This window comes from Aegilops tauschii, chromosome 1, assembly GCF_002575655.3.
Source record: "Aegilops tauschii subsp. strangulata cultivar AL8/78 chromosome 1, Aet v6.0, whole genome shotgun sequence".
Taxonomy (NCBI): domain Eukaryota; kingdom Viridiplantae; phylum Streptophyta; class Magnoliopsida; order Poales; family Poaceae; genus Aegilops; species Aegilops tauschii.
This window is the reverse complement of record NC_053035.3, coordinates 372,884,777-372,897,915: the sequence shown is the minus strand read 5'-3', so window position 1 is coordinate 372,897,915 and position 13,139 is coordinate 372,884,777.

Sequence of the window (13,139 nt, the reverse complement as noted above, 5' to 3'; positions counted from 1 at the left end):
ATGTCTGTACATTAAGAAATTTACTTTTTCTTTTTGAATTTTTTTGACTGTGCTTCTATGGCTTGGGATTAGGAAGTCTAGGAGGAGTGAGCTTTGTTCTTACTCTCTCTTCCGTGATGTTACTCCAGGTCGCATCAAGGACAATGTATGCAATGACTGTGAGATGAATAAAGAGCTGCCTTAATAACGTTTAAAAAAAGTTCCTTATCACCTTATAGAGTTACCTCGGTCTCGTTTGACATGAACAATTCCCTTTCCAATACAATTAGGTCTACACGGCTACTATCTTCACATATCTACCGCTGCCACTTTACTCACCACTTACCTGTCTCGGTGTTACAGCACCGCCATATTTTATGGACGTCGATAAATGGCACACATGTGACAGGAAGGGAGACGCACCACACGTGTCTAATGCAAACAGATTGCCACGTCATCGCATGCATGCATGTAGGAATCTTTTTGGATTTTCAGTTTTTAAAATGTTTTATCTCTTAAACGAAAAATCCGATTGAAGATCCGTTTTCACCATTAAATCTCTCGCGACGAGATCTTCGAAACTAGATCCCATGTTGATATGTTTTGATGAATTTTTTTAATTAAAAGTTGTCATGTCTATTGCATATGAATTGCCATGGTGTTTACACTGAAGTTGCCATGATATGTTTCAGCTATTTTCTTCTACATCTAAAAGTAAATTTTGACATTTATAAAACGGGGAATTAAGAAACTAGACTTGCCAGGAACCATAAACTAAAATTGCCATGATACATGCACGTAAAATTGCCATGGTTCGTACAAAAAATAATTTTCATGGTCAAAGTATTGGAGTTGCCATCATCAAAATACTAAAATTGTCATGATCTACAAATGAAAATTGCCACATGGCAACTTTAGTTTAAGCCCTATGGCAACTGCAGTGTAAACATCATGGCAACTTTTGGGCAAAAACAAAATTCATCGAAACATATCAACATGGGGTCTAGTTTTGAAGATCTCGTCGAGACGGATTTAATGGTGAAAACGGTTTTTTAGTTCGCTTTTTTATTTAGGAGATACAACATTTTTAAGCCAAAAACCAAAAAGATTCCTGCTGATGTCATCTATTCATACGTGGCAAAATGAGTGGTGATGAAGGCGTGTGGGCGATGTGCAAACGCCCACACGTGTGGGCGTTAGCTGTTCATATAGATAGATGTGCCGCCATGGTAGATAAATAATGCGCTAAAAGGATACACATGCCTTGTAACTTTGTGTCTCGAGTTCAAATTAGGAGAACCAAGCGTCAGTCGAGTGTCTCGCATCACATGCGTGCTCGATGCCCACCAGTGTTCGAGTCCTGGACTTGGCCCTATGTGGCTCAGGAGTTTCTTCTATAAACTAAACCACCAAGGGCTAGTCGTTTTTTTTGGAGTCACCAAGGCTAATCTTGGTAGGTCTCATTTTTTTAAAGTTCAAATAGTACTTCCCCCATTCCTAAATATAAATCTCTTTAGAGATTTCAATGTGGACTACGTACGGAGAAAAATAGTGAATTTACACTTTAAAATATGTTTATATACATCCGTATGTAGTTCTTATTGAAATCTCTAAAAAGACTTATATTTAGGAACGAAAGAAGTAGCATTTTACAGGTTACATGTGTTTTACTTTTGATGTTATGTCTCTCTATTTCAAAATCGATAACAAAGGGACAAACCTTACTAAAGCCAAGTCACCGACAAGAAAAATAGGCATATGACTCCTTTTGCAGCAAATCAAACGATTTTCCATGTTCTTCTTTAACCAGAACACGATCTTCAATTGGTAAAAGTGTGCCCCAGCGAGAAAAAACACACTCGCCTGGGAGCTTCAGGACCTGCCGTCGCATACTGCAACTGCAGATTGCACGGGCGCAAATTACTGCAATTGTAAACACACAGCTTTCACGTTCTATTTGTACGCACAGAACTTGGCCCTTGTGTGATGGAAGAAGTTGCCTCTTGCATGATAGAAACGGCATCACTGTCCTCGTACGGCGGAGCCAGTCAATGTCGCATAGCCTTTGCTAAAAAAAGGGGAAATGTCGCATGGCCGGCCAAGCGGCCACTACTTCCACGTGATCTCGAGATTGCATCCTGCCATGACTTCGAGCCCACTACTACATGCAAAACTTGTACTACGGCTACAGAAGGCTGGTGGCTGGCAACAAGTGCAGACACCATCCATGGTAAATCTCTGCATCAAAGAGTAGACATTGGGTACACCTACTCCACGGATCGTTCCAAAGCCTTGTAACTTTCGTAAGCAATCTACGTAATGCATTGTTACGATCAGTAACATTGTTAGTCTTCTTCCTCTAACTCCAAAAACCATAGGACGAATCAGTCATGGGGCGAACCAAGCTAGCATTCATATTAGTTAGTCGTATTAATCCATCCATGTATGTTTCAAATGCAGGCTATACATACTAGTTAATTGTATTAAGCTACAGAATTGTAATACACTATTGAGCTTGCAGATAGATCAAGCTGTTAAGGGGATGAAGCTGGAGGAAGTCGTGGCTGCAGGCGTATCATGATTGAATGAGCGGAGATCGAAGGGAATGGGGGAGAGAAAGATGATTGTGCTTAGCATATCCGTGGAATATGCTGAAAAGAAAAATTATGGAAGGGAGATGGTCCAGAGTCGTCACTATCATCACGGAGCGGCCGGAGGATTCAGATCGGACGCTATGCATGGTTCTGCAGAAATGGAAAGGGAGCCAACACTCAGAGCATCTCTAGCCGTTCGGCCCCTTAGAAGCTTGAAATAGCGCCGTCCGGGGCCAACCAGCGAAAAAAATCAGCATGGGGGCTCGGGTTCCCAGCCGACCCCCTGAAAGAACTAGAGATTGTAAAAGCGTATGCATCATTGCAGGGACGCGTGCGTGTTATATAGGCAAACAGATTACAAGGTGAGGCTAAGTTGTTTCTAGACTTGACCCATACTCCAAGCTATACAAGAGAGGATCTATCTTTTTTCGAAGAAGGGCGCTTTATTACTTAAAAGGTTTAAGCATTACACCCGGCCTCTGCATACTACGATGCACACAGCCAAATAAAGTCTTCTCGCACAAACGAAAAATAAAAAGGCGAAATACAAAGAAACATGTAGAGTATGTATAACGCCTAAAACGGAGGTGAGCCAATCCTAAGATCATGCTGCCACCCATGTTGGGTAAAAGTAACCCTCGCCGTATCCTTCAATCGTGTACACACCTCCGTAAACAGGTCTCGATTCTCCACACGTTGTAGAGAGGACCATAAACGAAGAGTCCCGGTACATCTGTAGATAACCTGCATCAGAGAAGTACTTTTATCATTAAAAACCTTATCATTCCTACATAGGCAAAGCGATCAAATAATGGCAAGCGCTCCCATCCTAAGAAAAGTTCTAAACCTGTGATCAATCCCATGTAACCAGTTGCCAAATACATTAGCAACACTACAAGGAGGATACAAGCCAGAAACTATCTGGATGACTGGCCATATAGAACGAGCCAATTTGCATTGAAAGAACAAATGTTTTATTGTCTCATCATGGTGATAAAAGATACATTGCGGACTACCATGCCAATTTCTCTTAATAAGGTTGTCTTTTGTAAGAATGACTCCGTGACGAAGATACCATGCAAATATTTTATTCTTAAGAGGTATCTTCATCTTCTAGATCTTCTTGTTATTATCAACTGGCACATCAGACTGGATTAACGCTCTATGCATTGACTCCACTAAGAATTGGCCATTCCTATGGAGGTTCCATCGGAAAACATCAGACCCATGTGACAATTGCACCGTGGACAACCGCTGGAGCAGGATATTCCACGATTGCAGTCTGGGTCCAATTAAATCTCTTATGAATGTCACATTTGGCGGAAATTATTCCATTAACGTGGCAATAGTATCACCCTTGTGGCGCACAATGTTGTATAGAGCTGGATATTGTTCCCGGAGTGTGGTATCTCCTAGCCACTTGTCCTCCCAAAATCTAATTTCCGAGCCATCCTTAATCGAGAAGGATCCATAGCCAAAGAAATATTTCTTCGTAGCCATTAGACCCGCCCAAAAATGGGAATCCCCGGGCTTCCAGTATACATGGGATACCGCCTTGGAACCCACATATTTCCTCCTTAGGAGGGTTTGCCATACACCATCTTCCGTCAGTAATTTAAACAACCATTTACCGAGGAGGGCCCTATTCTTAACATCAAGGTCATGAATGCCCAACCCGCCTTGGTCTTTGGGACGGCAAACCACACTCCATTTGGCCAGTCGATATTTCCTTCTCTCGCTATCTCCTTGCCAAAAGAATCTTGATCGGAAATAATCCAATCTATGTAAGAGTCCTTTCGGCAACTGAAAGAAGGAAATCCTATATAGTACCATATTACTTAGTACTGAATTTATGAGGACTAATCTTCCACCCAGAGACAGCAGTTTACCTTTCCAACTGCTAAGTCTTTTTTGCAGTCTCTCCTCGACGTGTTTCCATTCAGCATTTGTGAGTCTCCGATAATGTATCGGTATCCCCAAATATGTGATCAGAAATTCGCCCAACCTACATCTGAATAGTTCAGCGTAAAGGTGGGCCTCGTTTTGAGCGTCGCCAAAGCAAAACAATTCACTTTTATGAAAATTGATCTTGAGACCCGAGAGTTGCTCGAATGCTGATAAAATCAGTTTCATATTTCTCGCTTTCTCGAGGTCACAATCCATTAATAGAATCGTATCGCCGGCATATTGAAGTATAGAGAGACCACCATCAACTAGGTGATTTACTATCCCAGCAATTTGGCCATCAACCTTGGCACGCTCAATCATGACCGCTAGCATATCCGCCACTATATTAAATAGCATGGGCGATAACGAGTGACCTTGTCTCAATCCCTTCTTCGTTTGGAAATAGTGCCCAACGTCATAATTGACCTTAATGGCAACGCTACCTCTAGAAATGAAATTATGGACCATGGCGCGCCACTCTGCAGAAAATCCTTTCATTCTGAGAGTCTGTTGAAGAAAGGGCCACTTGACTTTGTCATAAGCTTTTTCAAAGTCTATTTTGAGTACCACCCCATTCAGCTTTTTCCGGTGTAGTTCATGGACTGTTTCATGAAGGATAACAACTCCATCTAGGATGTGTCTACCTTGCATAAAGCAGTCTGTGAAGGTCGAACCACATGTTCAACAACCAAATTTAGCCTTATAGTCGCAACCTTCGTGAATATTTTAAAACTAACATTAAGGAGGCAAATAGGTCTATATTGTTGTATCCTTTCAGCCTAATTAACCTTAGGTAGTAAAATAATCTCACCGAAGTTTAAGCGAAACAATTCAAGTTGGCCAGCATGAAGGTCGCTAAACAAAAGACGGAGATCTGGTTTGATGACATCCCAGAAGTTCTGATAGAACTCAGCGGGGAAACCATCTGGACCTGGGGCTTTGTTATGCTCCATTAGAAAAACTGCCTTTCTAACTTCCTCCTCCGAGTATGAGGCTGTTAGAAGGCTGTTTTCCTCATCAGAGACCTGGGGGATGTCATCTGTTCGGGACTCATCCATCGAGAAGTTTCCTTCCTGTGGGGCTCCGAACAGATTTTTATAATAATTAGTGATATAAGATTTCAGTTGCTCATGCCCCTCAATTGTGCCCTCGTCCTGTTGTAGGGAATGAATAATTTTCTTCCTGTGTCTGCCATTGGCAACTCCATGGAAGTATCTAGTATTCGAATCTCCTTTCAGGATAAACTGGGGAGTTAGAATGTTGCTACCATTTAAGTTCCTCTTCACGCAGCATGTTAGCTATCTGTGCATTCGAATGATTCTTAATCTAAATTTCATGCTCAGATAGGGGTCTAACCTCTGCCAAAGCTTCTAATTCATCAATGATAGATGAAATATGAAGCTTCTCCTTTTTGAGGAAACCTACCGTATGTCTAGCCCAACCACCAAGGAATTTACGTAATGCACGTATTTTGTTATTCCATCAATGTATTGGGGTAGGCCTGGCCACTGGTTTCTCCCACACCTCCTTGACCATATCATGGAAACCATCCCGAAGCAACCACCCAAGTTCTAATTTGAACTTGCGTCTGTGTTGTGGTCGTGGCAATCCAGTAGTTAGGAGAATGGGTGTGTGGTCTGGTATAGGCTCGATACGAGGTAGAGCACGAACATATACCATAGGAAAGTTAGATTCCCAGTCAGTATCCATTAAAACGCGATCTAGTTTCTCATATGTCGGTTCTGGAAGACTGTTCTCCCAAATGAACTGTCTTCCAATCATGGACACCTCTCGCAGATCTAGACTGTCAATGACAGCGTTGAAAAGGAAAGGCCAATGATTATCAAACCTACCACGGCTTTTCTCATTTGGAAATCGAAGCAAATTGAAACCCCCACCTATAAGAATGGGATATGGATTATCTTTCGCCAGATTAACCAATTCACGAAGAAAATCAGCCTTGAACTCATCCTGGGCTGCCCCATACACGGCGACGAGGGTCCATGTGAAGTTGTCAGCCTTGTTGCGAATATGGAGTTTAACGTGAAACTCACCATCCGAACTAGCGAAAACATCCATAGTGCCTGAATTTACGCCAAGTAAAATGCCCCCAGAACGACCTCTAGGTGGTCGTGAAACCCAAGTAAAGTCCATCCCGCCTGAAAGACGGTTAAGTAGACTCACTGAGAAATCACGTCTTCCCGTTTCAGAGATAGCCCAAAAGTCTAAATTGTGTTCCCTATTACATTCCGCAATGAATAGATGTTTAGCCAAGTCACGAATACCTCTGCTATTAAAAAACATTCCATTCATGAGGAAACAATGGGAGATTTAGAACACTTTGCCCTCTTATGGGTCTTACTATCTTTTTTCGAACGTGCGGTCTTTGATTTACGTCCAGATGATGTAAGTTCAATCAATGAACTAAGCTCAGGTTCATCTAGACCCACGTCTGAACCGCTCCTACTAAATGAGAGAGTAGCTGACCATCTAATGTGGCATGCAGCTCCTCCTCATCGGTATGAGAGGTATATGACTTGCTAGAAACACGTGGAGTAACTTTTAATCGGTCATATTCCAAATGTTTCAAAGCGTTCGTCGAAATAGAAATATCCTTCTCGTTCTTTCCAAGACTAACACCCACATTATTTAACTTAGAAAATATGGCAGTATTAGTAAAGGCTAAAAAGGATTTGGGAGACGACGTAATACCTTGGTTGTCGAGGTTCTGCACTGCCTTACGCCGCGTAGCCTTGGCCATGGAGTCCTCATATGTGTCCATAGAACCGTCGTCGGCAATCGTATGCCGAGTACTCCGTCGTGTAGGTGTCATCCCCAGCGAAGGTCGTGGCGCCCGCTCTACTGCCGGTGGAGGGGGTGATGATGGAGTAGCAAACCCCACCCCGACAGTCTCGACCGCAGGCTCGAGCGACGAGGTCGCTGTCTGAAGGGTGTCAGGGACCGCACCAGTCATACCAGCGAAAGCGGTAGGGATGGACATGGCCGGCTCCACCAGGGACTCAAGGGTGTCCAACATCATAGACCCATCCGCCGTTGCAGACGTGACAGTAGGTGTTTGCATGGCTGGGACAGACAAGTCCGTCATCACCTGGGCCCTAAAATCAGCCACTGCTGTATGCATGCATGGCCGCACACCCGAGGATGGCCGTTTAGCACCATGCCCATCCTGTGCATGCATGAATGCTTGTACTCCCGAGGCCGGCCTTTGAGTGTCACGCCCAACCAATGTATGCTTGCAAGGCTGTGAAGCCGGCCCTTCAGTGCCACGCCCAGCCGGGGCCAGCTTGCTCAGCTCATCCCGAGCAGCTGGAGGTTGTAGCTTCGAAGGCCCGTTCCGTCGCCCATTCGTGACGTCGCTGTCCTACACCATGATGGAAGCAACCGGCTGCGTCGCTACTGTCAGTGTTGGCGACGACGGTTGCAACGCCACCTTACCCGTCGGCTCCCGGTGCACCAATGAAGAGTCCGGGTGCCCCCCGAGCCGTCAGTGGCATGCACGGACTTGAGAACCACGAGATGCGACACTGCCGAATGAGTTGACGATGCCGGCTGCGGTCCAGGCACACTATGCGGTGGGGAACATGATGATGACACATGCCGGTGTAACCGCGGGGATCCACCTCCCGGTGCATCACCAAGACCAAGGCTCACGAGTTCCCGTCGTTGCACCTAAGGCACTTGATTGACATTCGCTGGAGCAGAACTAGAGGATGAATTAATGGATGGGTTGCCAGTGTGCTCCGAGGTGTCCATATGGTCGTCCTTCTCCTTCGCACCACTATTATCACCCGCATCATCATGCTTGCGTCTCCAAATGAACGGAACAAAGTCAGGATCCGGACTGTATCCCTCTGGCTTCCTCTTGAACGTGAATGCATAGCCCTTGAGCTTGACCACCACATCCGTCGCGACAAAAGTTCCAGCATCATCCTTGTCCTTTGCCAAAATATGAGTGTTGGTCATAGCGACGAGAATACGGACAACTCCACGGCGTCGGAGAGTAAAAAGATCCACATCCAACGTCTTACCCATAAGAGTACCAACGGCCCATAATCCCATAAAATGGCGAACCGTATGAGGAACGCCCTCGACATGAAGCCAAATCTGCTGAAGTTCGATCTTATGTGGAACCTCCTGTGATCTCCATGCGGTAATAGTCATCTGGGCATTAGCTGATGGCACGTTCATCTGGATTCCATCCACCCTGTCCAAATCCTCAAAAGATGGAAAGCTAACAAGGTAAGCATCGGACCCATGCTGAATAGCCTCCCACTTCCATTTATCATGGACCGGACATCTCTTGGCAATCTGGCTCTTGACGACGCTAGCCGGTACCATCAGGCCAGTAATCTGAACACGTGCTATCGGTGTCTGTGTCGGCGCCAAGTGCTCTTTCACCACGCAATCTGGTAACTGTACAAAGTAAGTCTCCTCAGCACCAATTCCAGAGACAGAAGCGTTGGGCTTAGCGAGTTTAAGAATCGGGCACTCCTACGTCGAATGAGCTATATTGTCACAAATATGACAGTAATGTTGCACGGTGCAATCTTTCGCTGCATGCGTATCAACCGCGCACTTCCAGCATCGAACCCCCTTCTTAGACTTGGTCTTGGGCACTGAAACGACCTGCACATCAGACCCTGGAGACGTCAAAGGAGAGGCATCGACATGCGTAGGCATCATTGGTTGAGGTTGCACAACCTGCTGATAATGTCCTTGCTGATACGTCTGAACGAGCTGTTGTGGGGGTTGTTCCGGAAAGTGTTGCTGAACCGACACTTGCTGTGGAGTAGTATGAACACCATGCTGCAAAGCTCCACCAGCGAACTGTTGATGTTGCGGCTTCTTCTTCTTTTTACGTTTCTGAACCGGTTGTGCCACAACCCCCCCGGATGGAACTGCGGAGGGGCGGACACCCCGGTTGGTGGAACCCCATACATGGGAGGTTGTCCTCCGGCGGCGGCCATACCGTACGGCGAGATGAATTGCCCACCATGGCCATAACCAAAGGGTTGCTGCTGTGGAAGACCGTAGTTGTATACCGGCGCCGGTCCCCGCTGCTGATGCGTTGGACCGGAATCCCGACGCCGAAGCCGAAGGACGCGAAGGAGCAGGGGTCGCCCCTGCGACCGGAGGGGCGCGAGGGCTTGGCCCTCCCGTGGCTGCAGTGCCATGAGCTGTCGGAGGAACGCCGGCCATGGGGTGTGGAAACATCGCCGCGACTGCCTCGTAGGAGCGAGCGTCCGCGAGGCATACAGAGGCTCGGCGGCGATCAGGTGTTGTGTTGTAGCATACGAGGACGGCGGCAAATTGATCTATGGAATCGTTGCGATCACGGTCTGCTGTTTAGGAAAACCTGCCCAGATCGATCGCATCCGCGTCTTGAGAAAGGCCCACAAAAACATAGATTGGTCCGTCTCCATATTTGCATGAGACTGGATTTTTGACTCCCGGGTGCACAGACACCCCACTATCACACCGTTCACATCAGTTTGAGTTATCTTGAGATCTGGACCAGTGCCTGCCACTCTTCTATGATTTGCAGAATGCAAACAGTAATCCAAGCAGCCCGCATAGGCACTGTTGATTTGAGATTCCTCTGACACTGCCGTAGTATAGGGCTTGTAGCCATCGAGGCACGTGACTCCAATAGTAGACAACAAAGTTCACCATGGCTACGCTTAGTATGAGCTCGTTTGGGCCTAGCCGCATAGTAACAAGCATAAAGTTTTACCTTCCCAGGTGTACCAAGAGAGCACAGTACCATAATTTTTCTACACTGTCCCTCCAACCAGAGGTAAGTGCTATATTTTCCTCCACTGTCCCTCCACTTTCTCTCTCTACGCACTGTTCTTTTCTTTATACTATCATTATTTCTCAATCTCTCTCTCACATTCAAAAAAGTGACACTCTCTCTCTTCTCTCGTTTCTCCTCTCTCTCCACATGTGACCAGTACAGTGACCTGGCTATTAGGCTGTCGCTCATGTCTGGATAGAACCCAGGCCTAGTACCTAGTGCATGCCTACTTTATTAGCTGTGTCAAATGGCCTGGACAACCCTGCTGCCGCTGCAAATTGCTGTGACAGAGAAGTCCACCTCACGAATCTCACAGGGGACCAACGGATAGGATAAGAGGGGGTCGGTGCACCCGGGACCTATCACACCTTTTCGTATTTGCATGCATGGGCCCAAAGCCCGAGGTCGCAGGATTTTGAACTCCCCGTGATCTCGCCAATGAAACCTCCCGACCGAGGTCAGATCCCGACGAGGCAACCGTCGCCGGCGGCCGTTGATGACCAGCTGAGGAAGGGCTCTGCCTAGCCGTGTCAAAGAACTGCCCCAGCACTAGTGGGGGCGTCACCCGGCGCGACGGCAGGGGTCCGCGCCAAGCCCCCATGCGCGGCGGCCTGGCCACCCTCAATCCGGCCGGCGAAGACAGCGGCTTGCGCCCGGAAGGTTCCGCGGTCACCGACACCGGTGGCGACTCCGAACCAATGGGCTCCGCTCTCCGAAATGGCGGTCCCCGCCTGCTCCCTGCAAGACAGCATACCCGATCCATCAGGATTCAGAGACTCCGCGGGTGATGCCGGCGATCGGTGCTCCCAGAAACGAGATGCCGGCGTCGGGAAGCCCGCATCATTCCAGAACTCCTGGACTATTTCGACCTTCGTCTTCTTCCTCCGGCGATCCACCGTGCTCCACTCTCCGCCTCCGACATCATCCCCAAGCACCTCTAGTGCTAGCCGCACGCCGATAGCCGGCGCATCCTCCTCGTCAGAGGACCCAGATTCCGATCCCAGGCATGAGAACCTCGAACCAGACGATCCGGCCGCCGTCGGCGACATGGCCAACCCGGCAGAGGCCGGCAAGGGCGCCAGGGTTAGCCGCCTGCGCCGGTACATGCCTTCTGGTTCTCTCCGCGGGGTACCTCGTGCCTGAGGAGCAGGTTCTTGGCTATCCCCTAGGATATTTTTGTTACTACAGCTTTTTGTGATCTATCTAGTCTAACAACCTGCCTAAATACATCTCAATACGCACGCAATACACCGTGACATGTATGTCACGTTACACAACTAAACAATCCTATCATTTAACATCCTCCCTCAATCTTAACATGTCAAGGTTGAGATTGTTCCTGAAGGCTTGAAGTTGTCGAGCTTGTAAAGGCTTTGTGAAGACATTGGCAACTTGATCTCCTGTTGGGATAAATCTGATGTCCAAGAGCTTCTTTGCAACTCGTTCACTAACAAAGTGAAAATCAATTTATATATGCTTTGTTCTTGCGTGAATCACATGATTTGCAGATAGATAAGTTGCCCCCAAATTATCACACCATAAACAAGAGACACGTGGTCTTGCAATTCCCAATTCATCTAGTAAAGTTTCTACCCACATTACCTCAGTTGTTGCATTGGCCAAAGACTTATATTCTGCTTCAGTGCTAGAACGTGAGACTGTAGCTTGCTTCTTCGCATTCCAAGACACAAGGTTAGAACCAAAGAAAACAGCAAACCAACCAGTAGATCTTCTGTCATCAGGACATCCTACCCAAACTGCATCAGAGAAGGCACTTACTGTTGTTGATGGTGACTTACATATTTTCAGACCAATTCCAGCACTTCCTTGGATATATCTTAATATCCTTTTAACAACTGTCCAATGCAGAGAAGTAGGAGGATGCAAACATTGACAGACCTTGTTAACAGAGAAAGCTATATCAGGTCTTGTCCAGGTTAAGTACTGTAGTGCCCCAACTACACTTCTGTATTTTGTCCCTTCCTCTGGACTTAGTAATTCTCCTTCATGCAATGACAAGTGTTCAGTAGTAGACAGAGGTGTACTAGAGGGTTTACTTTCCTTCATGCCTACACGTTTAAGTATCTCTGTTGCATACTTTTCTTGAGTTAGCAGAATACCATCACATATCTTTTTTACTTCAATGCCTAGGAAATAGTGCAACTCTCCTAGATCTTTTAAAGCAAATTCACTTTTCAAGTTCTTATGCAAAGCTGAGGTGGCCTCTTGAGAAGAACTAGCAACAATTATGTCATCTACGTAAATGAGCATAAAAATGATCACCTTCCCTCTCGTGAAATAAAACAAGGAGGTGTCTCCCTTGGAGGGCCGAAAACCAAGTTGTTGTAGCTTTGAATTCAACCTTGAATACCAAGCCCCAGGTGCCTATTTTAACCCATATAGAGCTTTATCCAACCTACACACATGTTGTGGCCTAGTATCATCCACAAATCCAGGTGGTTGTCGCATATAAACCTCTTCCTCGAGAACGCCATGTAGAAACGCATTCTGTACATCTAATTAGCGAAGACTCCATCCCCTAGACACAACAATAGACAGAACTAGCCTGATAGTAGCAGCTTTAACAGCTGGACTAAACTTGTCCTCATAATCAATGCTATAGCGCTGCTTAAAGCCTTTAGCCACTAATCTAGCCTTGTACCTATCTATAGTCCCATCAGATTTTCTTTTGATTTTTTACACCCATTTACAATCTATAATATTTCTACCTAGTCTAGGTGGAATTAGATGCCACGTTTTATTTTTCATGAGTGCATCATATTCTACTTCCATAGCATTTT